Here is a 27,070-nt window from a genome sequence, read left to right as displayed (position 1 = left end):
CCTCAGGCCAGGGACTGAGGCCTCCTCCTCACCAGGCTCTGTTTGTGGTGCCAACAGCCCTCATCCGGCCCCACCTTTTCCAAAGAGGCCCCCAGTGGCCTATGTGACTGGGGCCTGGGGTCTCTCCCATGTCCCCCTTCCTTTTTCTCTCTTTCCTCTTCTCTGATGGGAGATAAGTGGGGATCCCCCAGGGAGAGGAGGGAGAAAGACCAGGGAGGGGGAAGGAGCTGAAGGAAGGGGGTAGGGCCTCATGAAGAGATGCCAAAACAGGGTCACAGCGATGGGTGACTACTTACCTTCTACAAATCAGCACTTCTCTCTCTCTCTCTTTCTCACTCATAAACACACACACACACCATGCATTATGAGTGATAGTCACAAGGGCGTTACTGGATTAAAAATATTCATGTGTAATGTACCCGAGGCATATTGTTGGGCAGAGGGACCCAAATTTAAAGTTGCATAACGAATGCCTTCTTCACTCAAGCGGGTTGTCCTCATAACCTCACTCCGGGATAGAAACCTGAACTTGAGGCTCTTGGTGAGTTTGGGCCGCCTGCTCCCTGAGCTGTCTTTGGGGCAGAAAAAGAGGAAGCGGAAAAAGAAGGAAGGCGAAGGGAGGGAAGGAGAGAGGAGGGCGGCGGGGATTTAGCAGAGCCGGCCGGGAGGCCGCGCCGCCTGGGGTCCTGGGCGGGGGCGGCCGCAGCCCGCGGCGGCTCTGTTGGCTCCGAGCAACCTTGAGCGCGGGCGCGGAGACAGTGATTTAGGTGCTGGCATTGGAGCGTGAAGGTAAATGGCCACATTTCACCGTCAGGAGGTGAGCTGGAGGCGCGCCCTGTCCCTTCCCCCAAGGCCCCGCAGGGGGGGCGGGGCTGCGCCGCTGGGAGGGGCTGATCCAGACGCCCGCGGCCAGGCCGACCCCTTCCTATCTGGGGGGCTGCTTCCCCCACCTCCCCGTGGCCCGGGCCTCCCCACCAAGCTCTTCCAGAGAAGGTGAGAAGTGAGCGCTTAAAGCCCTTGGCACTTGGGGTTGGGGGGCGGTGGGAGTCGGCTCCCCTCCGGACTGGGAGGGCGGCAGGCGCCTCCTGCCTGAGAGTCCAGGTGGCTGCCCGAGCTCACTCACGTCGTCTCCTTCACTCCTCACAGGGCCTGCTTGTCCCCACAGCGCAGATGTGGAAACTGAGGCCCAGGAGGCCAAGGGGAAGACACAGAAATGTGGGTATGATGTGACAACTCTTCCTCCTGTGGGCCAAAGCCTTCTTCCCTGAGACCCCTGCCCCTCCCACTTGGGGCTGAGCCCTAGAACGTTCCCAGTTCTGACCCAAGCAGATGTGAGTGGAATCCTGAGATGAGTAATTCCATTCATTTTGCTATTTTGCTGAGAAGGGCGGGGGGGGGGGGGGACGCTGGGGCATGTAAGCATTGCCTGTCACTTTCCAGGCTCCAGCAGGGTAGCAGAGCAAGGCAGGGTAGGGAGGCTCAGGACACAAGGTCCTGGCCATGGAAGCCTCCAGCCACTGCCTTGTACACGGAGGCCTTCAGCAGGTGGAAGGAAAGTAGCTCCCTGGCTCCACTGGGGCAGCTGTGGTCATTACTCATAATGGCTGCTTTTTATTGGGCACCTACTATGTGGTGTATACCTCTAATCATGCCGGCATCCTTACGTTGTAATACATAAGTATGTATTTTATGGATAGGGACATGGAGGCTAGGCCCCTGGCCTAAGACTCCATTGCTGAGAGGTGGTGGAGCTGGGACTGGACCCAGGTTCCATTGCCCCTAAGGAGATTCTTCTCCCTGCAGCCTGCTGCCTCTCTCCTCCATTGTCTGTGTCCTGGGGGAGAGGCGGGGTGTCCGAGGCCTGGGGGAGCCTGCCTAGCATTTGATGGTAAAGGAAACTGCCGTTTGCCTTCCCACCGTGGTTTTCCCTGGGCCCATTCTCCAAAGGAGTGTGGGCAGGACCCCTCTGGGGCAGAAGGTGGTTGGGGAGGTAGATGGAGATCTAAGTTCTCAGCTGGCCTTACGGTTTCAGGGGCTCTGTGGGCTCCTGGCTGAGGGTTACCCCCAACTGTGGGCAGGTAGGAGACAAAGGTAGACAGGAGAGGGTCTCTCATCTCTCTGTGGGCTGTGACCTGTGGGGTCCTGGGTTCTGAGGGTCCCAGAGGAAGGTGTTCAGGGTGGGATCTGGGGTGAGGGAGAGATCACCCTTCATGGTCTGAAGCACCGCTGGAGGGGCCAAAGAAACCAAGTGGGGTGGGAGGCAGGTGTAGACATCCCAGGGAGTCCATCCTCCCTAGGACAGGGCGCCGGGTGGGAGCCAAACCAGCCACGGAGCCCGGTGCACAGCAGGTTGAGGTGGTGGGGGAGTGAGGCCCAATGAACGGAAGGCGCTAGTTCCTCAGACCCCAATTACTCTGACAACTTCTAATAGCTGACATTTATTGAATGCCTACTATATGCCCCAAACTGTGCTAAGCCTTCTCTTAATCCTGACAGCCACCATATGCAGTAGGAACTGTTATTAACCCCATTTGACAGATGAATAAACAGAGGTGCAGGCTCCCCTCAGCTGAGACTCTCTCCCAGCCCTGCTTCCTACTGCCTGGGCAGGAGGGCACAGCATCTAGGGACTGGGCTTCAGCCCTTTTCATCTGTGCACAGGGCCTGGCACCTGGAAGCCGTTAGCAGACAGCAGCTCCTATTATTATTCTTGGCTTTTAGTGGGTGGAGGCTTTGGGCAGGGGCCACCTTGCCTTTCCACCCGTTATCTCTGTGCTCTGCTCTGAAAGGGGGTATCCTATCTTCCTACCTGGGGTCTCAGGGCACACCTCCCTCTCAGCTTCTTCTGAATCTGCCTTTCCGCCTCTATCTTGGGAGAGGATCTGGGAGAGATGCGTGTGGGGTACACGTGTGCATGTGAACATGATCGAGGGAGAATGGGTGACTTTAGAGATGTCTCATCCTGTGAGGGAGAAGGCCCAGCAGAGAGCAGAGAAGGATCTCCTAGAAAAACCCCACCAGGGACAGGGTCTGATCCTAACTCAGGGATTTTTCCAGCCTCCACCAGAGTGGAGAGCTTCAGGATCCCACCCCACCATTTCTGAGCTGGGACAGTCACATGGGTAGAGGTGGGCCGTGTCAGGCTAACCTCATGTCCCTTCATCTGTCTTCATAGTGGTGGCAAGACCAGGGGACTATCCTCTTTCTGGGTCCTCAGCCCTCTGGTGCCGTCCACTTCTTAGAATCCTTGATTCACCCAGCATCTCATTTGGCAGGGGTGTCGGATTCCAGCTGGTCCAACTCTATCTTTTTTTTTTTTTTGAGACAGGATCTCACTCTGTTGCCCAGGCTAGAGTGCCATGGCGTCAGCCTAGCTTACAGCAACCTCAAACTCCTGGGCTGAAGCGATCCTACGATCCTACTGCCTCAGCCTCCCAAGTAGCTGGGATTATAGACACACACCACCATGTCTGGCTAATTTTTTTTTTCTTTTTTTTTTTTAGTACAGATGAGGTCTTGCTCTTGCTCAGGCTGGTCTTGAACTCCTGACCTCAAGCAATCCTCCTGACTCGGCCTCCCAGAGTGCTAGGAAGGGAGGCACAGACAAGGGAAGTGACTCACACAAGGTCACACAGGGAGTTGGTGGCAGGCCTACCGTCTGCTGATGATGTTGGGGCAGGCAGCCAGATGAGAATTTTATAGGGCCCTCATGAGACTGGAGGGGCTCTGAGAAGTAAGGGGTGCCCCCTCCCTCCCCTTTCCTGGGGTGCCATCAGCTGAAGCAGTGGCCACCCCTCCCTTTGCTCACGCACCAGGAGGAATTGTCTTAATGCAGCAAATTGTTCATACACATGTAAGCAAATATCTTCTCAAATTATCTCTTATCACCAAACAGGCTGCGATGCTCACCAGCTGGAGGCCCGAGGTTGTCTTTCAATCCACTGGTGATGGGGAGGGGGCAGGAAAGGGGGGCCGCTGACACCAAAAATAAACCGGCGGAGTGGGGATGGTTGTCGCAAGGGGCAGAGCGGAGTTGTCAGGCAGCGAGAGCTTGTGAGGCAGCAGGACGATAATGTGGCATGACACTTCTGAAATGAGCGGCCCGTTGCCATGGTGAGCAGCCAGGAGGGACCGGCTCTCCCGAGGCTGAAATAAAACACGCTTTAAATGATGTTTGATTAGAATTTAGATCATGTAACCGAATACCTCAGTCCTCCTCTTCCCTGCACTTTTCTTCTTTTCTTCTCAATTCTCCTTTTCTTCCCTCTGTCCCCACCCCTCCCCACCTTGGGGCAGACACAGGTATACACACCTACTCATAAAGGCACACACTCACATGCACACATATGCAAATGTGCACAGACACACATAAACAGGCACATGCACATATATACACACGCCTTTCTCCTCTCCTCTCCACTGTTGTTCCGTGCCTCAGTTGGACCTTGGATCAGACAATCCAGCTCAGAGCAGATGCCAGGGGCCCTAGAGTCTCTGTTCTGCTCTAATAACAATAAAATTGAAACAATGCAAATGGTCTAAGCCCCTTGTTTGTGCAACCCTTTCTCCTTCATAAAGCTCTTCCAAATGCAAGTTCATATTTTGTTCTTACGGTAGTCTTTTGCCTAGTCATGATCATACCCATTTTCTAGATGAGGAAGCTGATGCTCAAAGAGGACAAATGTCCTGCCCAAGGTCATGCAGCTGGCAGGACATGAACCCGGCACTCCCATAGGCTGCCCTTTGGGCTCTCGGGAGAAGCCCCTTTAGGAGGAGGAAGGGGGCACAGCCAGCTCTCTGTACTCGGTGTGCTCAGACATTTACTTGTCCAACAAGTTTTGAACACTTAGTTTGCTATTGGCTGTGTAAACCATCCAGAGGGTGGGCAGAGAGGCTCCGGCCTGCTTCTAGAAAACTTTGAGACACACTTTGTGATTTTCTGGCTACATGCTCCCCCTTTTTTGTTTGGTAGCAGATGTGTGTTGCATTTGTGCTGTTTCTCCAGGGCATGCTGCCCAGGTGGGGAAGACAGTCGTGCCGAGGACGGAGGGCACTGCTGCGATTTTGTAGGGTGGGTAACGGGGGGCAGGCTGGCTCTGGGTGGACAGACAGCAGGGGTGCTCCCGGGGATCCCCATTGCTCTGAGGCCCTGCAGAGGTTATCCTCATCCTATTCTGTGTTGAAGAGACCTGTCCTGACCCAGTGTCCGTCTTCCCTGACAGACCTGGGTCTGCAGCTTCTCTCTCTCTCTCTCTGTCTCTCTCTCTCTCTCTCTCTCTGCCAGTCCTTCCATTTATCTGGGCACTTAGCTGGAACACACTTGTTCAGCACCTGCTGTGTGCAGCCTCTCCCTACAGAGTGAGGCTTGGTGTCCACCTTCACATTGTGGTGTAGGTGGCCTGGAGACACACACACACACACGCGCGCACACACACACACACGCACACAGGCTCCTTCAGTGCAGAGTGGGAGGTGCTCTGATGGAGGAGGGAGCCAAGTGCTCTGGGGGTGTCAAGGATGGGAGACTCCCTGTGTCTGGTGGGAATCAAGGAAGTCTTCTCGGAGGAGGTGATGTAGAAAGAGTAGGAATTCTCCAGGTGGTCAGACAGGAAGGGACAGCCTAGGAGGAGAGACCTTGATGTGCAAAGGTCCACCCTTCCCCAACAGGCTGGAAGGTCCTGGTAGGGGGCTTGTGTCTCTCCCATCAGACTCCAGGCTTTTGAAAGGCATCCGAGCTCCTGTGCACCACCCCTATCCCAAGACTGGGGGTTCCTTGAGGGTATTGGTGTTTTCCATTTCTTTTGTCTTTTGCTCCAAATTGAGAGGCATTTATTTCTGTGCATCTCCTGTTAGCTCTGTGAAAGCAGGGACTCTGCCTTATACATGATGCCTCCCTAGTGTCTGGCATGGGACCTGTTCTATAAAAAGGAGTTGACATTTATTGAGCACTTGCTGTGTGCCTGGCATTGTGTTAAGTGCTTGACATGTTATTAACTCCTTCAGTCCTCACAGTAGCCCTTTGAGGTAGATACTACCATCGTCCCCATTTTACAGATGGGGAAATTGAGAGTATGGGAGGTCAATTAACTTGTCCAACGTCTCACAGGTAGCAGGTGTCAGGGTCAGGATCCAGACATAGGCTGTCTGGCTCTGAAGCCCATGCTTTAACCCCTGAACCCTTGGAAATGGGTTTTGTTTGCCTGTGAGTTCGGTGGGCTCAGCTTCCCCATGTGACTTGGAGGGCAGCTCCAGCGGGAGGCTGTGGCTTTGGAGAAACTTCCTGGTGCTTTCAAGGCAGGAAAGAGCTAGTGGGGGGGGGGTGTGGCAGGGAGAGAAGCCACAGACGGGTATCTGGGGCCCCCAAGGGATGGATGGAGAGTGGGAGGAGCACACAGGTCTGAGGATTTAGCCAGTGAAAGTTGGGAAAGGCAGGGGCTGCTGAGGTTGACAGAGGCAGGTGGGCAGGGGCAGGCATCGCCTGGAACCAAGTCTCTCCTTCCCTTTGTCTTCTCTGTCCCTGTCTGGTCACTGTCAACACTTGGATCCAGCTGCCCTTCAGTATCCCTGGCCTGGACTCTGCAGGAGTCTTGCTCACTGGCTCCACCCTCCGCTTCTGGCCACCTATACACCTATAACATATATGACTCCTGTTTTTTTTTTCTCAGAGAGAGTCTCGCTCTTTTGCCCGGACTAGAGTGCCATGGTGTCAGCCCAGCTCACAGCAACCTCAAAGTCCTGGGCTCAAGCTATTGTCTTGCCTCAGCTTCCTGAGTAGCTGGGACTATAGGCACACACCACCACGCCTGGCTAAGTTTTTCTATTTTTTTTAGTAGAGACAGGGTCTCACTCTTGCGCAGGCTGGTCTCGAACTCCTGAGCTCAAGCAATCCTCCTGCCTTGGCCTCCCAGAGTGCTAGGATTACAGGTGTGACTGCCCAGCCTATATATGACTGCTTGATTCCTGTGCTCAAAAACCTTCCATGGCTCCCCATGACCCGGGGCCTACCCAGATCTCCCAGCCTGCTCTCAGGCCCCGACGTGATCTGATCCCAGCCTGCCTCTGTAGCTCTGCCCCTCTCAACTTCTGTTCCAGGTGGGTCAGTTCTTGGTGTCCTTTCCTAACTGTGCCCTCTCCATGAATGTCCTCGCTCATCCCCTGGCCAAATGCCTACTCATACTTTTTTTTTTTTTTTTTGAACTCAGCTCAAGTCTTTCCCATTGTGGAGCAGCTTCCCTGGCCACTCCCTCCAGCAGGCGTGTCTGTTGCATGCAGTTCAGATGCTCAGGTTGTCTCATTGTTTCAGATTATTTCCTGGACTCCTCTGTGAGCTCCTCGAGGAGCAGATTGTGGACGGCAGTAACTGTGTGTGATATATGTACCTGATGATAAAAACCACCTAGTACAGCACCAAAAAGAATTTGCATCCAGGGATTCCAGCCTTCACCCTTCTACCAAGGACGTTTCTGTGTTTGGTCCTCTTTGGGCCCCAGTTACTCTGGCAGAAGAAGTCTCCAAATCTCAGATTAAAGTCCCTCAGGAAAGGCAGAGTGTTCCTCCTGGGTGATGAGGCTAGATGAGGACAAAAGGCAGCAGGGAGTGTAGGGGAACCAGGCACCTGGAGGGGCTGAGGGTGGTGAGGGGTGTGGGTAGACTGAGGCACAGGCCGTGCAGTGGGAAGGAGCAGGAGATGAGGAGCGAGGACTCTAAGAAGTGTCACTTTGTCTTAGGCATGTAAATGCCCGTTGAGACTCTGGTCAGGTCTGGAAGGCATTGCGGTGTGCTTTGGTGATGGACTGATGTTTTCTTTGAATGCAGCACCATATGGAGACTGGCCACAGGGTGGCCCAGACTACGGCTGGCTATGCTGTCATTTGGGGAATGCCTGCCCTGGGGCCAGGAGCTACATTTACAGGCTTGGTTCTGGTCCTCCTAGTAACACAGCAAGGTAGGTGCTTTGGATGCCATTGTACATGAGAACACTAAGCTTTAGAGAATTTAGGAACATTGAGGGGAAAGAGAATGGAGGAGGAGGAGAAGGTCAGCGGTAGATCTGGCCCTGACTGAGACCTCTAACCTTAGAGCTATATCTTAGGGAAAGGCCACCATGGACATAGAGTTCCGTGTTGTGGGAGACGTAGGAGGCTCATTAGTCTAGATAATGGGTGTATCAGCTCCGCTCTGTCCTCAGGGTCAGAGGTGGCCCAGGCCAAGGCCTTTGTAGTCATTAGAGGTCAAATGACAGTTTGATTCGTTGGCTTGGGAAAGCCCTCCTGTGAGGCCTGACATGGGAGGGAACGAGATGGTGCCGGGAGACGAGCTGTGGGGTGGGCGGGGGCAATTGGATTACTGCTCTGAGGCCTTTGTGACCAAAGACAACCTTGACTGCACGACTCACCACAGCAGTGAGCTTCATCCTGTTAGCACGAGTAGCCCCTTTGGTAAGGGGCAGGCTTACACCTGAGAATAGTGTTATTTGGGGGGTGAGAGGTAGGGCTTAGCTTGGCACAATACAGGAGAAGCAGCCTGGGCATGGATGTCATGAAATCCGGGTTCCAGGCCCCCTTTGACTGTAGGGGAGTCATCTCCCTCCTTAACATCTCCACATGCCTCAGTTTCTCCACTGACACGTTGTGAATGCAAGAGCCCATTTTGCTCATCTCAGAGGGTGCCAGAGAAGTGACAGTGATTTTCAAGGTCAAGTCCAGTGTTCATATGTGAACTGGGGGTGAGGGTGGGATTAGTGGCTCTTTAGTGAGATGAAGCCTGTGAGGACCAGCCTGTTACGGGCTCACCCGTGGCATGGGCAGCTTCATCGGCATAGATGTCTTTAGCGAGATCCCCACAGGGACACGGAGGGGCTCAGGCAGGGCTGGGTCTGTGGAAGGACAGAGCCAGGAGAGGGGTCCTGGCAGACAGGGGCTGTCATCCTGCTTTTCAGGACCCCTTGGGAAAAAGGATTCTTTGCATCCCCATCTCCCATCAACTGACTTGGAGCCTAGCAAAGAATAGTAGCAGTAATGGGAACAAGGCTCACATTTACTGAGGGCTTACCCCGTGCCAGTCTCCATTCTAAGCACTTTCCCTGCAGTGACTCATTTCTGCCTCTCAACAACTACAGGTAAAGGATGCTGTTTTATGTATATATATATTTACATATATATATATATATATATATAAAATTTTTGAGACAAGGTCTCACTCTGTTACCCAGGCTAGAGTGCAATGGCATCATTATAGCTCACTGTAACCTCAAACTCCCGAGCTCAAGTGATCCTCCTGCCTTAGCCTCGCAAGTAGCTGGGACTACAGGTGTGCACCACCATGCCCAGCTAATTTTTCTGTTTTTTGTAGAGACGGGATCTTGCTCTTGCTCAGGCTGGTCTTGAACTCCTGACTTCAAGCGATCCTCCCGCCTCGGCCTCCCAGAGTGCTAGGATTGCAGGTGTGAGCCACCGCACCCAGCCCAAGGATATTGTTTTTATCCCCACTTTACAGATGCAGAAACCAGAGCAGTTAAGTGACTTCCTTAAGCAGTTCAGTGGGTCCCTAAGTGGTAGATGGGCCAGGGCTTGTGCTGTGCTAAGCCATCAGGAAGTAGTCCTGAATTCTTTATGCTTCAGAGGGTGACTCTTCTGCTGAAAGGACCTCATTTGCCCCACATGCAAACACTAGGCAGAGGTCCCTCTTCCCCCAAACAGAAAACCTAGATTTGAACCCCCACTGCGATTCACTGCTTATGTGTTCTTGAGCAAGTTAGTTCATCTGTTAGATGGCTGGACAAATATTTGTCAAGTACCTGTAATGCACCACACTTGATTTAAATCTCACCACAACTTGTTAGGGAGGCATTCTTTCCTCCATTTTACCGCTGGGGAAGTTGAGGCACAGTGAGGGTAAGCAGATTACTCAAGACTACACTGAAACAAGCTGAAATAGAGCCCAGTCTGTCTGATTTTGGAACTTATGTGTTCTCCACTTTTCCTCATTCCTCAAAGTGTGAGCCACAAAGCCCCAATTCCTGGGGTGTTAATAAGTGTTATATGAAAAAAAAAAGTTTCTGCGATCACATCTGTTTAAGGAAGGCTGTCTTCAACAAAGTTAAACAGACACTTTGCAGCAGGGCTTCTCAGAGCCTTTATTGTACCAGTGTGCATTGGGTAGTTCTGAGAGAAGGGCAGAGTTAGTATTAACCAAATCTCCTTTGCTGTATAAAAGTTTGTTGAGGAGAATCTCGTGGGAGAAGTGTGCTGTGGAACTCACTTTGAGGAATGCTGTACTTCATCCTGCTACTTTCCTGGTAACAACAGATGTGAGGACAGCAGCCATAACAGTGACGCCACAAATGGGATCATCACTGTCATTATATAAGCTTTGTCTCAATTGCAGTATTATTTTTCTGGCCATGTTTTTTGGGAGCTTTTTCAGGATATTGCCCTTCTCATTCTCCCCTGATCTAAGTGCCCTTGAGCCCAGGGCAGGTCGGGCCTCTAGGGCTCACTGTTCCTCGTGCCTAGATCGTCTCTGTTGTCACCACCCCATCTTTGCCTGGGCTGTGTCCTTCTTGCCCCTCTGGTTGCCCTCCCCTCTGTCTCCTGCCCAGCCTTGTTCCCGAGGAAAGTGAGAAAGGATTGGAGGAGGGAAGTGATTTGGCCAGGGCCATGTGGGGACCCCGCCCCAGCATCTCCTGCCTCCTCTCCGCAGCGCTGGCCTCCACAGGCCTCCCCTCTTCTGGGAAGCTGCCTCCGATGACCTCATCCAGGGCCAACCCCTTGGCTCCTCTGGACCTCTCTTAAGTCCTACAAAACCTAGTTTATATTACAAACTTGCTGTGCCATGCGAAGTAAGGGTTGGGTTTTTTGTAGATACCATATTCATGTTTTGAAAAACAGCCTTATGAAGTATAATTTATATACTATAAAATTCGCTTATCATATTTATTTAAAAATTGCTTATTATAATTAATTTTTTACATAAAGAAATGAGATCAAACGAGCCCACACAGAGCGATGAACTTTTACAAAGTCAAAGCACCTGTATCACCAGCACCCATATCAGAAGCAAGACATCTCCGGCCCCCGAAACCTCCCTTGTGCACCCTCCCTGTCACCCCCAGGGCTAAACACTACCCCGACTTCTAGCTCTGCAGAGACTTATTTAAAAAAAAAACCACAAGCCTTTCCCTTTTTTTTCCCTCCCTGCCTCCCTCCCTCCCTTCTCTCTTTCTTTCTTAATCTGCCTCTCTTCCTTCTTCCCTCCCTTCACTCTCTTCCTTCCTTTCTTTTCTTTCTTCCTTTCTCTTTCACTCTCTCTCTCTTCCTCCCTCCCTTCCTTCCTCTACCCTCTTTGTTCCTTCCTATTGGTTCTACTCCCACATATGACTTGAGGTCCACAGTCAGCGGCACAGCAGGAGTGAATGTAAAAGCCCTCAGCACAGTGCCCAGGGGCCCTGAGAGATGGGGTCAGGAGCTGAGAGACCTGAATCCGGGCTTGGTGGCTGCCAGCTGTGAGGCTTGGGGCTTGTGACTGAACCTTTCTGTGCACAGTTTCCTTATCTGTGAAATGAGAATTATTACATGACTGACTTCAAAGGGCGCTGAGAAGATTAAATAAGGTATTTTGACCTATGCCTGCAGAGTGTTTACCGAGTGCTTGCACATAGAGGGCTGTTCGCGAGGTCTGCCAGACAACTGCGTTTCTTACTAAGATAAGACGCCGTGGACATGAGATGAGAATTACTGCCATTTATTGAGCACATACTATGTGTGAGGGCTTTACCTCTTGTCTGTACAATAATCCTGCAAGGAGAGGTTATTATCTCCATTTTATAGGTGAGGAAATGAGGCCCAGAGAGGTAGATTCTGAAGACATATGTTGGGAAGTGGGGGAGCTGGCGCTTGAACCCCAAGAACGTGCCCATATTCCTACCCACTGGTCAGGCCTTGTATTAATTCCTCCTGAGCCCTCTAACGTCTGGCTGTAGCTGTGAGCCAGGTATCTTCTCTGAGCGGAGTATCTGCTCTGCTGGCTGCTCCCAGGATGGGACTCGGCTGCCCCTTGGCATGCTGGGAAATCACCTGGGAAAGAGGTGGGGTGTGGGGAGGGGATGAGTGGTCGGGGCAGAGCATCTGGTGTAGAGGGTTCACAGGCCCTGGTGTGGGCAGGGCCTGGGCCTCCTGAAGCATAGACCTTCAGCTCCAGTGGGCAGGGAAGTGGCCCTGGGGGCTGGCTGTAGCCTGCGACCCCTGCCCCCTGCAGACTCTCCTTGACCTGCCAGGCAGGCACCTGTGGAGTGGAGGGTGTGGAGCAGGGGTGAGCATGGGGGTGCTGGTGGCTCCTCTTCAGCTGGGGCAGGACTGAGGTGGAGTGACACCTCCGCCACCCCTGCTCAGTGCTCAGTAAACCTGGGGTCATGGACTGGGACTCCCACTGTGGAGTCCAGTGGGGGAATGTCAGGGGCGTCTCCACTCTGGGGCCTCAGCCAGCCCTTCACTTCTTGGTGGGGCTTGGTGACCTCACACATCCCCTGCCCTTTGGCTGGCCTCCACTGCCCCTGCCCTGACCTCTGGGTTCCCTGGGGCCAGCCCGGACATCTGTATCTGTCTTGCCCCAAACTCTGGAGATTCTGACAAATTTCCTTTCATTGCTTCCAGCCATGTTATTTAAAGTAATTAACCTTAATTTATAAATTTTTATATCAAACTGCCTTTTAACTTTTAGAACTGGCAGGAGCAGCCTTATCCCTGGGCTCCTAATAGTTCTCCATTTAATCAAAATTCATCCATCAGGTTCCAGTGTTAAATCATCTTTTAATTGGGAGTTACATTCTGGTTAATAGTTTTATAATTCGCCTCCTCTAATAGTTTTTACCACAGGGATCTCGACTCCATTTTTCCTCACTCTATTATTGCCGGCATGTGGTTCTGCAGGGATGGCTTAGCGAGGCCCCGCCTCTCCAGCCTCTGCCGGTCGCCTCTTTTGTTCTTGGTGGTCTCATTAATTCCCGAGAAGAGTCCTCCTTCCTCCTCATTACTAGGGCAGAACCGCTCTCCTCGTGAGGGGCAGCCTTCTAATTTCCACCGGCTTCGGAGCTGTGACCGGGGCCTGCTCCTCTCAAAGAGAAAAAGCCCGAGCAGAAGGAAGGGAGAGACAAGGCAGAGACAGAAAGACCTGGAGGAACAGGGAGAGGGATTATGGAAGAAGGAGGACGCGGGAAGCCGGCACAGGCAGTGAGCCAGGGGAGCGGAGCTGAGGAGTCTGGAAGTGGACCCTGGCCCGGCACCTTTCCTGGCTCTTCAGCCGTGTCCCCTCTCCTGCCTTCTCCTTCTCAGGAGTAAGGGGCGTGGGCCGAGACAGATGATAGAGTAAGGAGAGTGGCCCTGCTGGGACCTCAGGGGGGCCTGGAGGCATGGCTGGAACTGGAGGGCGCAGCAGGATAGGCCTGGGGAATCCCTGGGGGTTGGAGGGCAGGGAAGTTCCTGTCCACTCTGGGCTGCTTCTGCACTTGTCACCTTGTTACCGCGTCAGAATATTCCCAATGGCCAAGAGGATGTGAGACCCCAGGATCAGAAAGGGGAGAGAGAGAACTGAGTGAGACAGAGCAGGGGATGAGTCAAGAGCGAAGAAAGAAAAGAGAGACGAGTGGAGGGGAGAGAAAGGAAGACAGAGGAGGGGTGACGAGAAGAGGGGCTGGGGCCATCCCATCAGGGAGCCCTGGCTTGTGAGCCAATGAACCTGTGTGGGTACCTGTGCACATACACGTGAACACTCGGGCACGCACACAAACCCACACACGTGCACAGGCCTGCCCCCAGACCTGGGAGCAGCTAGTGCAGGAGTGATGCTGAGCTGGGGCCAGGCCTGGAGCCCATGGGTGGGGGTCCCTGAGAAGGCCTCCAGGGAGATGAACTGGAAGGGGAAGCTGCTCCTGCATTCCTGACCCTCAGGAGCCATGTGAGATGATAAATGTTTGTTGTTTTAAGGTGCTAAATTTTGGGGTGGGAGTAATTTGTTATGCAACAATAGGTAACTAATACACATTCATTCCACCAGCATCTCCGGGGGTGGGGCTGGGCACAGGTGTGTTTAAAAGCTCCCCAGGTGACTCCAGTGTGCATCCACGGTTGAGAACTGCTGCCTTAAGGCTTGTGTGTGCTAGTGAGACTGGGTGTGCATGTTCACCTGTGTGTGTGTACATGCCACATGCATGCACATTGGCAGAGGCACCATGTCACACGCATTTGCCAGGGTGCATAAGTAGGAGCACCCCCTCTCGTGTGTTCCTCTCAGAATAAGTCACTGCATCTGCCCTGGGGCATGTGTTGGGGGTTGGCTCAAGAAGGTCTGGGCATGGAAAGAACACGTGGGCTGTTTACCACTTCCTTTCTGTGAGCCCTCTCTGAGCTCAAATTTCCCATTTGTGAAATGGGGCCTACAGTTCACTGTTTTGCCCAGGACTTTGAGGAGGCAGTATTTGAGCTGGCTGCATGCTTCCTGGGCTGTTTTTGTCAATATTTTGGTGGCACTGTGACTTTTGTTATATAATGGCTCTTGGTGTGATGCAGTTTGACCTGCAGCTGGGCAGATATGAAGGCAATCAAATGTGTGGTCCCCTCTGCAGGCTCTGACCTGAAGGAGGGTCTGCCCTGGGGGGTGGGAGGGGCAATTTTAGTTATGGCTGGGTTGGGGTTTGGGATTTGAGGACAATAGTCTTGGCCTCCTAAATGCCAGCTGGCTCAGATTGGCAGGATGAGGAGTTGGTCTTCACCCCTGGAGAGTGAAGACGTCAACTCCGAAGCAGGAAGCAGATTAGTTTGCTTGGTTTAACTGAGGCAGGCTGGTGGTTCTGGCTGAGTCCAGACTCCTCCCAGGTGTGTGTCCTTGGTTCAGCCTCTTATCTTTGCTAGGCCTCCTTTCCTCATCTATAAAGTGGGGGAACAAATGATCTAGCACCTCTTACCTGTGACACACTGTGTGTCCCCACCACAGCCCCTGGCAGCCTGCTGGGGTAGCCTGGGGGAGGACCCTCTACCCTCTACCCCAGCCGGAGGCTGTGCCTCCCACTTTGTTGAAACCAACTTGACCCTCAATGGCCCCCACCTAGGCCTGCAGGGAAGGTGAGAATAAGGAGGGCAGAGGTTGCCACACACCTGCCTTTGCCCTCCCTAGCAGGGAGCAATCACAGAGGACTATATGGAGGAGGAGGAGGTTGATGTACAGAGGTAGTTGGATTTAGGGTTTCTTGGTGGGTGGGATGAAATGCCTTAAGTTCTGAGAGGAAGAGGAGGAAGAGGAGACCAGCATGTGTTGTGAGCCTGCCACGTGCCCTAGGAGCACTGTGCTCAGATCTTCCAGCCCATTGTGACATCTAAGCCTCATGACAATCAGGATGATCGGTCCCATTTTACAGAAGAGGAAACTGAGGCTCAGGAAGGTTAAGGAATTTCCTTATTCAGTGTCACACACGGGCTAAGGAATTCAGACAGAATCGTGGTGGGAGCCCAGGTGCAGCGACTGCAAAGCCTGGGCATTACTGCGGGGTCTTGAGGGCAGGGAGGGGTCCGGGCTTTGGGCCCAACTTACTCCCAATGGGGCCACTGACCTCACTTCTTGCTCCCTTTAGAGGCTGTCACCAGGTTAGGGGTAGGTGGCAATGATGGTGGAGGCAGCAGAAGCCCAGGACTGCCCTGAAGCTACAGGATTTAGCTTAGACTTGTGGGAAGAACTCAGGTCCCGACTGCCCGGATGGCAGGACGCAGGGAGCCTGTGCTGACGTCTCTGGGGCGTCAGGGGCTGCTCAGGAGCTCAGGCTCCCCCCAGAAATAATCTGCCTGAGCTTGGGAAGGGGTGAGGGTTGGGCCTTTGAAGAGCCCAGAGGATTGTCAGGTTGACCTCTGCAGAGGCCCGCCAGCCTGTGCTGGGATGGACGAACTACCTCTGATGGTGCTGGTGTAGCGACTGATCGAGTGCACAGGCTCCAGATACCAGAGCTTGTAGTCCAGCCCCCAGTGCCGGTGAGCAGAGGGACTTTGGACAAGCCACTTGACTCCCCGTGCCTCAGTTTCCTTATCTGTAAAATGAGAGTGTGAAGAAAACCTGTTTCATAGGTAGTGCAAACACTAAATGAGATGAACACTTCATAGCATTTCGACAGGCGCCACCCAGTTAAGTGGTGATCACCATCATGAATTGTCTGAGAAGGGAGGGGAAGCAGAACACATCTGAGTCTGGAGTCCTGTCTGGGTAGTGCTGAGTGGTCTGGTGTCAGTCCCGGCCCGCACTTTCTGGGAGACCTTGAAAGAAATCCACCAGACCTCCCTAGGCCTCAATTTCTTCAATTGCCAATGGGGACCTAACTCCCTGACCTTCTCTGGGGACACAGAGATGATCAATGGCTAGAAATGTGTTGCAGATGTTCTGGGCCTGAGCAGACGGAGCTCGCCCCTCTCCCTATTCAGTTGGATTCCCTCATGGGGTCCCCCATATTGATCCTTGTCCCCACCCACCCTCATAATAAATCAAAGGAACATTTATTGAACCCTTCTCTTGTGCCAGGCACTGTGCCGGTGCCATGAATGTTATAAATAGCTCGTATTGGGTGCTAGCTTGGTGTTCCAAATGATGCACGACCATCTGGAACCTGCACAAGCACCCCATAAGAGAGGTGACAATCGCCCCCACTTAACAGATACAGATGACGCAGGTTTGAGTGGTCCGGTAACTCGCCGAAAGCTCACACAGGAAGACAGCCAGCTGCGATGCAGACCCAGCTGCTTCTCCTCCAGAGCCCATGCCTTGTGCCTCCCGTTCCCAACTTGCCGTTGAATCCGCAGGGCACTCCTGGGAGCTCAGGACTGTTGTCACTTCTGCAAACGAGCAACCGAGATTCCCAGAGGTTAAACACCTTCTCCAATGCCCTTCCACTGGCAGGTGGCCAAATCCACCTCCAAACTTGGGTTCCTCTGGCCCCAGTGACCCCTTCACTCCCATGGGACACAGATGCCTTTTGGTCCTAAGTCTCTGTTTTCCTGTTTTCTTTGTGACCCTCTGTGTCCGCTGAATGAGTCCCTGGTCGCCAGTGACTCTGCCAGTTGGGAAGCTTTGTAAGTTGTAGAGTCACTGCTGGGAGGGTCCTTGCTTGGGCCCGCAGGCCTGGGCACTGAGCTCTGTGCAATGACGCTAGAGGGTTGTTAAATTAGGAGTCAAGTCCCCACAGTGCAGTGTCCAACCCTGGGCCTTGCGTTTGACAAATAAACTCTCATTGAGCCCATTTCACAGATGAAACAGCTGATGCTCAGAGACCCTGAGCTGGACTCTTTCCCTTTCATCAAGGGGCTGGAGCAGCTGAGACCACGTCCCTGACACAGCCCCATGGGCCTGGCTGGCTCTGGTCCCTGGGAGAATGAGGGGTGAGCTCAAGGACAGAGACAGAGGGAGTGGGCAGGGGCAGAGCCCAAATGCGGAGCCGGCCTTGGTGCTGAGGAGCCCTGTGTGTTTGTGGGGGTCTGCAGAAGGGGACGGAGGGAGGGATTGGAGCTTATGGCCCCCATCCCTCAGCAGCCAGAGCTGGGCTGGTGTTCACCCCAAGCCCTGGCCAGTGGGAATCCATCTCTGGGCCGAGCCGGCCACTGATCAGCCTCCTGTCCCACTGTGTTACCTTCCCTGTAGGACAGTCACCTGGCCCAGGGGTGATCAAACAGCTGAGGGGACAAAGGGGGGGGGCTGGCAGGAGAAAGGGGAGCAGGGGAGAGAGGTCATTCCCTTGAAGCCTCAGGGCTTTTAGCCCTGCCAGTTGGTGGGAAGGTGCTAGGACCTCTCGGCCTCAGAGAATGAAATGTTTGTTTTCCCCAGTGTGGAAAGCGGGGAGTGGAGGGGAATAGGCAGAAGGACAGAGGCTACTGGAGGGGACAGAGCTGGGAGAGGAGGAAAGGGCCCTGGGGGACAGCCTGCCCCGAAGCTGCAGAGCCTGACTGGGTGTCTCTGGAGCGGTGGCTGGGCTCTAGAGTCCCTGTTTCTGTGGGGGAAGAATTTGGACTCTGCTGCACAGGGAGCAGCCCCAGCCCCCTCCGTGTGCCTTCTGGGGATGGAGGGGGGCAGGTGGGCTTCTCCAGGCTAGGGGCCCTCACACCTCCTCCCAGCACCTCCCCCCACCCGCCTCCTGACCTAGGAGAAGCTGCTGGTTCCTGGGACACAACTCCCAGGGCAGTGAACTGCCAGGCTTCAGCCTCAGAAGGAATAAGTCCTCTGTCTCACAGTTGGGGAAACTGAGGCACTGGCAGGGGCTTTGGCTCTGCTTTGTGTAGATGAGGCTGGGCTCCTTCAGGCCAGATGCTGTGAACAGCAGCCCAGCCCCAGCCCGCTGCTGCCAAGTCCTGGCTGGTTTTTGGTTTCCTGATTATCTGGGAGGAGGGGAGACAGATCCAGTGCTGTACAGATGACTCTCTGGGGAGAAGTGAGGCCTAGAGGCAGTGGGGAAAGGGGGCAGGAAGCATTTATTAGGGGCCCCTGGGGGGTGGATGTTTTATATATGCTGTTCTTTTGACTCATCAGCATCTGTGGGGCAGAAATTATTACTCCAGTTTTACACGTGAGGAAGGCCAGACTCAGAAAGGTTAATTAAATTGCCTAAGGTCACTCAGCTGGTGAGTGGAAGAAACCAGGACTCGAATCCAGGTCTGTCCCTGAAGTCTGGGCTCTTTCCATGCTGCTGTGTGCATGGGTGAGGTGGAGGGAGAACAGCTGTCATGTCCTGCTCCCCCACCCCTCAAATGGCCTGGAGAGGGGGGCACAGGCCAGGAGGTGGGGGGCTGCAGGGCACAGTGGGGCCAGTTGGGCAGGCACCCCATGTCCTTGGACCTGGAGCACCTGGGTTGGGGTCCTGGCTTTGCCACTCCCCATCTGCATGGAGCCGGGCCAGTCCCTTCTGCTCTCTGGGCAGCATGTGAAGCGAGTGGCTATGTGGTGTCTCCCAGATGTTTGCTGAGTGACTGAGTGAAAACACAAGTGAAGCTGTGAGGAAGAAGCCTGCTTATTCTAACTTGAGTCAAAGGCTAGATTGCCAACGTTGACTCAGGACAGAGTCCCTGCAGGTACTAGCCCCTGAATCTTTGCCTCTCTCAACCTGCCTAAATGAAGTCCCCCAGCCTTCCCCAGACACCATGTGGAGGCCAAGAAACCCACTGGTGGGGTGGGTGGGGCTGCACACATTGGTGGCCCCAGTCGGCTGCCTGTCACACCAGAGATCTGAAGTCACCCTGAGATCTTTCTATCCGAGCCAGGTTAGTTGCTGTTAATTAAACCAATTGTTGGACTTAATACCCATCCCGTTAACATGTCTCCCAGACCTATTAATCACTGACCAGTGGAGGGAGGGGATGGGAGCTTTGGGTGCGGATGGAGGGTTCTGGAAACCAAGTCAAGCCACTTCATGGAAGAGAAGGGGCCTGACATACTCAAGCTCATTCTTGTTTTCCCCTGGGAGTCTTGGAAACTTCCATTCCAGCCTCAGAATTCCTGGAAGCCTGCGTGGCTGCATCCCGTGGGGTCCAACGGGGGCCTTTGGGCCACTGTGACCCTTGGGACCCCTTTACCATTCAGCTCCTGCTGAGCCTCTGGGGCAGGGCCAGGGAGGGGTGGAGGTGACTGCGGTGTGTACGAGGTGGGGGCCGAGAGCTCGTCTGTGGGGTCAAAATGGAGGCTGGACAGGGATGAGGGTTACAGTTGGAGATCCGGGGTTACCCCTGCTCCACCCATACACACCTGTCCCCGTGCTGTGCCCTCTGTAGCTCCTTGGGGCCAGGTCTCCCCGAATACCTCACTTCTGTGCTCAGGCCTTGCTGGAGGTGGGTGGACTTAGAGGCAGATGCTGGGCCCATGCAGGGACAGTCAGTGGGGGGGGGGGGGACGCTGTGCCTTCTCCTTCCTCCTTCCCTCCCAGCTGGGCCCTCTCTGTGCCCCAGTGTCAGGGGCCAGCTGGGGCAGGGAGGGAGCCAGGGTGGGGCCATCAGAAGGTGCATAAATCATTATTGGCGAAGACCTCAGCCCTGAGCTGCCGGGTGGAGGCTGCTGCTCGTGGTTCAGGCCAGGGCATAAATCATAATTCCCCTACAATAGATCCTTTTGCAGCCGCCATCAGGAAAACTGTGTTGGTTTTATCGATTTTTTGACACGGGGGCCTAGGCAGCGGGCGGCTCCTGAATCATTATGAAATGAAACTGATTAGGAATTCATGGAATACTAAATAAACTTTACGAGCCCATTGTAAGTTTTTTGATGCATGGGGAGCGGAAAATGAAAACTAATGATATAAAAATTACACAGCGTGCTGAGTATTATTATACCGCTATTGATTTGTTTCAAACTGTACATCAAAATCGAAGAGGGCTGGGGAGGCTCCTGCAGCTATGCTGGGGCTGTTTGGGCTCACCAGGGCTGGAGGACTTTTTCCCCTTCTATTTTTATATATTTTTTTCTTTCTCTTTCCTCCAGCCTCTTGCTCTGAAATTTGATGCTCTTCTACCCACCCCCACTCTCCCAGGGAAGGCCCCAGGGAGTCACCTATTCACCTCCCCACTGGGCAGCCCCTCCCCAGCCCAGAACCTTCACCCAGGCTCAACTCGAATTCCTTAGCCTCCACCGGTCTCTCTCTGGAGCTGCATTTTCCCTTCCACCTCCTCCCTGTTTCTCTGGGGAAGGACAGTGTGCTTCAGAGAGAAGGAGTTGGAGATTTCTTTCTTGTTAAGCACCATGCTGTGTGACCTTTGGCATACTGCTGTGCCTCTCTGGACTTCATTCTGGATAGCAAAAACATGGGACCCATTAGATCGGGGTTTCTCAAAGTGTGAATATCATCTTCATAGCTTGTGAAAAATCCTAGGGCCCCTCCTTAGATGAACTGGCTTTAAATCTCAGGAGGGGATCCGGGAATCTGCCTTTTAATGCTACCCATGTGACTCCCATGTATGGGACTGCCATGCGCTGCAGCCACTGATCTGAAGAGACACGTTGAGCCGCTTATCCCATTCATTGAGTTGTCACAGGTTGGCCGTAAGGCTGTGAACATTGCCCTCTGTAGTAGCCAGCTTTTGCTAGTTTATGGTAACAAACAATCCCCAAATCTCAGTGGCTTAGAACAACAGAAGTTAATTTTTTGCTCATCATACATATGTACCATGGGTCACTTGTGGCTCTGTTTCATATGTCTTCACTCTGGGCTTCAGGCTACAAAGGCAGCCCCAGTCTGAGCCATGTTACTCTGACGGCAGAGGGAAAGAGCAAGAAAGATGGTGGAAATGTGATGCTCCGAAGGTTTTTGGTTGGATGTGGCATATGTCGCTTATGCCTCCCCTCTGTTTGCCAAAGGGAGTCATATCCTCAAGTCCAACATCAGTGGGATGGGAAGTGCATTTCTCCCACAGGGATGGGCACCAGGGAGAGGCCCTGCAGGGATGGGTGGGGAGAGAAGGCAGTGGATGTTATAATACACTGTACCACACTCTCCCGGGCTTGGGGTTGGGTCCAGGCTGCCCCAGGATTTGGGACCCATGGTCTTGTCCTGCTATGTTACACAGATGTGCCTGCCTTATGCAATCATGTGTCTCCATGACAATTGTCTACTGACTTCTTCCTTTACCTCCTCTGAGATCCTGGCCTTCCTCCCAGGGTCTTCAGTGGGCACGACTTTTGCCCGTTAGCTCAAAGCAGCTCTGTTTCCTTCATTTCTGCCTCCCTGCTGCGGAGGCCTGAAAACACTCACCCTGGCTCCTCACTGGAACTGCTGTAATAATTAGACTTCTTTTGTAAAACTGATCTTTATCCTTTAAATTCAGAGGGCAAATTTAGATTTTGTATACTGGATTTTCTTAAAGTGGAATGCATTCAGTAGCTTTCTTTTTAGTGAGTGTCTTACATTTTCACAAGAGATTACTCATGCCAGTGATCTCTCTTTTGCTAATACTGTTTTTATCATGTTCAACTTCACATCAGCTTGAGGCTCAGAGAGGTTGAACTCTTCCCCTGGACACACAGCTCGGTGCTCCCAGAGCCACCTTACTGCCCAGATCTGGACATGCCAGGGTGGCACTCTCAGGGAGCCCATTTATACTTGATGTCCAGGGATCACTTATGGAGGGACCTGCTGCACTCACTTGGGTCTGGGAGATGTCAAGGATGTCAGTGGCACAAGCTTGGCCCTTGGGGATTTCAGTATCTCTCTGGGGACACAGAAACATACACACACACACACACACACACACACACACACATGCTCATGCTCTACATAAACCTTTTCAGAACTGGACAAAATGGATCACATCATGATCCAGAAGGAACACAGAAGTAAAAGTCTTTTAAGGTTTGAGTTCAAATCTCAGTTCTTCTCCTAACTGGCTGTGTGGACTTGAATAAGTTACTTCTTTTATCTGGGACTCAGTTTCTTGTACTCCCAAAGATGAATTTGGACTCAGTCCATATGAGATCCCTCCAGGGGATTAGAGCAAGCAGAGGTTAACACACTGGCACAATTCCCATAAGATATTGTTGCTGATATCAGTCCTAACTCTTTTCAGTTTGGGCAAAAAGGCTGATATAGTAGAAATAAAAACTCAGCCTGGCTTAATCAAAAAGAGGAAGTTATTGTCTATGGAAGGGGCCAAGGGAGTCTTCAGCTGCAGTGTGATTCGGAAGTTCAGACAATGTTGTCAGAGCTCTGTCTTCATCTCTTGGCTTTGCTTGTCTTTCTCTAGGCTGACTGCTTTCTTAGACATGGTCTCTCCTCATGGTGACAAAATGGCTGCCAGTAGCACTAGGCCCACATCCTAATGGTTCAACACTCTGGAAAAAGGGAGCTTCTCCTTCCTGATACTGATAGTAATAATAAAATTCCCAAGACTGAACTTCATTGGCCCAGCTTAGGTCACATGTTCATCCATGAACCAGTCACTGTAGCCAGGGGCAGAGGATTTCAGGCCTATGGCCATCCCTGTCTAGGGAGTAGGCTCTGCTTCTGTAGAACCACATGGTTGATCACAGGAGAGAGATGCAGGCTCTGAAGAAAATTTAACGTACAGATTCAAAAAAGAGAGATTCTGGGCAGGTAAAAGCCATAATTGTCCACTGAAGTCCCTGAGGTTAGGGGCAGGGGCAGTGGGCAGGGTGAAGGCAGCAAAGGTGAGGCTCTTCTGACTCTAAGTCATGTCTGCAACTTTGGAGACAGCTGGGATAAAGTCCAAGGCTGGGGATGTGGAGTCCTTCACATGTCAGGGGAGCTTGGGGACAGCAGTGTAGCCCTGTGGCTGCTCCAGGCTAAGGGAAAGAGGAGTGCCTCATCTCCACTGCCGGCATCCCCATTTCTACGTTTGAAGTTTCAACCAGGTGAGGTGTGAGCAACGGTGGTTGCTAAAGTTACAGATCCGGTTTCCCAGCCAGCTCTACCCCTTCCCAGCTGTGTGACGCTGGGCCAGTCCCCTATTCTCCCTGAGCCGAGTTTCGGAGGATTGAGTGAGAAAATGTAACTTCCAGCCCCACGCGGCTCCCAGACGGTGCTCAGGCAAGACTCATGTGCCCTCTGGCCCTAGAACCTTCCTTGGCATGCAGAATTTATCCCCCAGTCTGCACTGATATGTTTGCTGCTTGTGTCTTCCCCTCTGGTCTTTGACCTAGGGCAGGACCGTGTCACATTCGTGATTGTTCCCAGCCTTGGCACTGTGCCTGCTATGTGGTTGTGCAATCTGCGAATGGCTGTGGAATGGAGTGACAGGGAGTGGCTGACAGGGGTCTCCACATGAGGTGGCTGCATGTATGGCCCAAATGTAGCTGGGTCCCCCTAAGCCTCTGCTCTGCCCCCACACCTACCCTGTAGCCATGTCTCACATGTATATCCAGTTCCCAAAGTGGAGGTAAACAGTGTGGATTTTACTGACATTGTCATGGGAAGCAGGTGACATTGCATATCACACACTCCAAACTAATCACAACACCTTTGGGCTTTTCTCTCCTTTGTTCTATCTCTTCCAGACAGCAATCTTGCCCTCTTCTCCAATCCCAGTTTCTTAAACAAAACAAAACCCTCATGTTGCATTCCCTATATAGCCAAACAAAACCTGATAGGACACAGACACCCTGGCCATGCTCCCCCAGGGCCTCATTCTACCTGCTTCACTACCCCCCCGCCCCCCCCCCCCCTTTGAGCACTGTGGCCAATCACAGCCACTTAATCCCCACGCAGGCCTCTGTGCCCCTCCACGTCGATGCCCTGGGGCTCAGAGAGGGGCCACTTCACCCAGCCCCTCTGCAGGCTCCTCCCACCGCCCCCTGAGCACCTGGGCTTGGTCCCCTTTCCCAGGCACATTTGCACCTGTGGGTTGGGCAGGTGGGGCAGGATGGTTTCTGGCTGGCAGATTCCCCTGGTGGAGTTTGGGGTGCTACACACATTGAATTTAGATGTGGCTCTGAGCAGGCCGTTCATTCATTCCTGACCATATCGACTACAGAATTGAGTGCTACAAGTAAGAAGGAGTTTAGCTATTATTCTCCTACTGATTTGATTTAATGTTTGGTTTATTCCTGTCCCTCTCCCCCCTCCTCTTCTCATCAGTTTGACATTTGCATAGTGTTTCCCTGCAGTTTTATCGAACACATGGGGGTTTTTCTGATAACCCCTTGCTTTGGCTTGAACGGTTTTCTTTGGGGGAGTTTGGAGCCCACTGAGGCATCTTCTTCCTCCCTTACCCTGGACTTGTGTTCTTTCCGCCCTCTGGGGAGAGGGGCACGTAAGTAACCAGATCCCCCTGGCTCTAGGCCCTCCCTGAGATTCCTGCTGCTGTGTGGCCTTCAAGTATTCCTGAGTGTCCTGGGGTGGGGTGGGGTCTCTGTGCTCATGCACAAGCCTGCCCCTGCTGGGTAACCTCTGCCTCTCCACTGGGCACTTCTACAAATGGCTGGAAATCCTTAAGGTGCTAGCACAGTTCAGCTGTGAGGCGGGCATGTTCTGTTCCCTCTGTCCCTTGGTGCTGCCTTTGGTTAGAGGCATCCCTGGCAGGCCGCTCAGACCTCGGGGCTTACGGGTGCCTGGTTGTCTTAGTTTGATGTCCCGCAGCAGCAGACCCAAGACAAGGATTCAGTGGAAGTGGTTTATCTGGGTGTTGAAAGAAGGGCTGGGAAGTAAGGCAGGCAGGATACCACTGTGAGTAGTGAGCCCAATCCTGCCCCAGTTCTCCAGGTTACCCGATGTGCCTGAACCCCTGTGGGGAGAGGATCCAGTGGGGACCCCTCTTTCCTACTAAAAGGCTGCCCAGCCAGCTGAGGCAGGGCCCAGGGGGATGGGGAGGGGCAGGGAGGTCTTCAGCAGAAATCTGCAGATCCCTGAGTCCTAACTCCTGTGCCTGCCCCCCTTCTCCAGCTGGCTCTAGAGCAAAGCTGGAACCGGTGGGGTGAGGTTACAGGGGGGCAGCTAGAAGCCGGAGCTGCACACAGGCAGACACATCAACGACAGCAGGGGCGGGGACGAGCAAGTGATTAGAAGTGATCAATGGAGGTTGAATCATCACCTGCTGAGAGATACCGTAGGCAGAAGGCAGGGAGCTAGCAAATATTAAACACCTTCTGTATACCAGCCCTGGATAGATAGAACTAGAATGCAAGCTCCTTAAAGATGGGGACCCATGTTTTATTTATGTTTGGATTCTCAGAGCCTAGCATCGTGCTTAGCTCTTGGTTGTAAAACCTAAAATAAGAGGAAAAATAGCTACCCTTTACTACCCTTTACCGTCACCTACTATATTTGTTGTGATGAATCCTTATAACAATCATTATGGTTGGTCCTATTGTCTCCATTTTACAGATGAGAAAACCGAGCCTCAGTGGGGTAGCATGACTTGTTTTGGGTCATACATTTATTTCCTAAGCTGCATGGTCAGGATTAGAACTCAGATCTGTCTTCCCTCCCAAGTCCCTGATTTTTCTCCTCCATTTGGCTTGTCCCTGCATTGGGCACAAGATTGGACTCCGGATGTCCTTGGAGGGCCTCCTGCTTCTGAGGTTATGCCTTGTTAGCTGCCACCTCCCTCCACCCCTGGGCAACCGCAAAGAAAAGGAAAAGTCCTTTCCTCCTCCTCAGGTGGCTCGTGGCGGATTACTTAGCGCTTGACACGGCGTGTCTCTGTGTCACTGTTCCCGGGCGGAATTAAATCAGGGCAGGAAAATATTAATTTGGAGTTGGGGATGGAGGCCGCTCCTTTCCAATTACTCTCCACCCCGTCAGGCTTATCCTGGTGCAAACAAGGAAGGAGGCTGGATTAATTGCTTTGGACTCTGCCCCACTCCGGTCCCAATTACTGGGCCGGCTTGGCTCCCAGCATTATGAAGCACACTGCTGTGCAGGAAATTGTGTGAAATTTTAACGGATTTTCAGACGCAATAATGGTGCACACGATTTGGGGCCAGCATTCACGGGGCGCTGGGCCCTCTGTGCCTCAGCTGAGGTTAAGCTGTTTGGGGTTTCTTTGTGTATTAAAGGATCATCTGGTTAACCCCAAAGCCCAGGGCTGCCAGAACTGTTCAGACTCCGACCCTGAAGAGGCAAGGTGGGCTTGTGGAGGACAAGGAAGCCCATTGCCTTCATAACAGTAATAACACCATCTTCTAAGCCTCCACAACGTGCCAGGTGCTTACCCACAACATCTGTGAGCCTCACCCTTTGAAGTTCTTGTTTTTTCTCCATCTTATAAGGGAGGAAAAGGGGACTCAAAGAGGGTAAGTGACTTGCATAAGGTACCTGGGTTATTGGGCAGAGCCAAAATTTAAACCCAGGTCTGTGTCCAAAGCCACCCTGCTTTCTGCACCACTCTGCCTCCTCCCTTGTCTATTTCTCCTTCTTAAGAATACAATATAAATGCATCTCCCCTACCACACTGGATTTTCTAGGGTCTTTTCTTGTTCCAGCTCTGCATCTTCAGCCAGGGTTAGGGCACCTGGCAGATAACAGGTGCCCACCAGAGGTTTGTTGAACTGCACTCAACCTGCTCCGGTACCTAGACTCCAGGATTTATTTGTGGAAGGAGGGGGTTGGCTGGTGCAA

General features: G+C 52.9%; 1 long non-coding RNA gene across 1 annotated transcript in view; it reads left to right on the top strand.

Annotated features, from left to right (window-relative positions):
* Positions 1-756: 756 nt before the first annotated feature.
* LOC123620377 overlaps positions 757-27,070 on the top strand; it is a 110,773-nt gene continuing 84,459 nt past the window's right edge. The window contains exons 1-2 of the long non-coding RNA XR_006728823.1: positions 757-789; positions 1,147-1,215. This is a non-coding gene — a long non-coding RNA (uncharacterized LOC123620377). The remainder of the gene's footprint in view (positions 790-1,146; positions 1,216-27,070) is intronic.

The sequence above is a fragment of the Lemur catta genome, chromosome 15, assembly GCF_020740605.2.
Source record: "Lemur catta isolate mLemCat1 chromosome 15, mLemCat1.pri, whole genome shotgun sequence".
Classification (NCBI taxonomy): Eukaryota; Metazoa; Chordata; class Mammalia; order Primates; family Lemuridae; genus Lemur; species Lemur catta.
Note: the sequence above shows the minus strand (reverse complement) of the source record. Positions and strands in the feature narration are given on the sequence as shown.